Here is a 352-nt window from a genome sequence, read left to right as displayed (position 1 = left end):
AAAAAAACCAAAGCAAGAGGTAAAAAAACAAAGCGAGAGGTAAAAAAGCAAAGCATAGGGCAGGTGTTGGAGGTGCCCGCGGGGCGCGAGAAGCCGGGTTGGGTGTCAGGAGGTGCCGGGACAGGGTTTTTCGAGGGCAGATCTCGCCCGAGAGGAGAGGAACCTTCTCCTCCTGGGGCGTGGAGGAGTCGGCAGCCGCGCTGGTTGGGCTGGAGAGCGAGGAGATAAGGACTTGGCCAGAGCGTCTGGGGAGATAAAGCGGCGAGAGGAGAAGTCTTGGAGGTGGAGATAGATGGGGAGAAGAGGGCGGGAGCACTCGGCGTTGCGCCGAAGGGGAAGTTGGGTGTGGAGA

At 59.4% G+C, this 352-nt stretch overlaps 1 protein-coding gene across 1 annotated transcript in view; it reads left to right on the top strand.

The window, feature by feature from the left end:
* The window catches only part of TXNIP (thioredoxin interacting protein), a gene marked incomplete at its 3' end in the record, with an annotated part of 1,938 nt that overhangs the window by 411 nt on the left and 1,175 nt on the right, over window positions 1-352 (top strand). The gene's annotated exons all lie outside the window — the stretch shown is intronic.

This window comes from Apaloderma vittatum, unplaced genomic scaffold (genome assembly GCF_000703405.1).
Source record: "Apaloderma vittatum isolate BGI_N311 unplaced genomic scaffold, ASM70340v1 scaffold24534, whole genome shotgun sequence".
NCBI classification, from domain to species: domain Eukaryota; kingdom Metazoa; phylum Chordata; class Aves; order Trogoniformes; family Trogonidae; genus Apaloderma; species Apaloderma vittatum.
The sequence above is the reverse complement of the archived record's forward strand: the minus strand, read 5'-3'. Positions and strand labels throughout refer to the sequence as shown.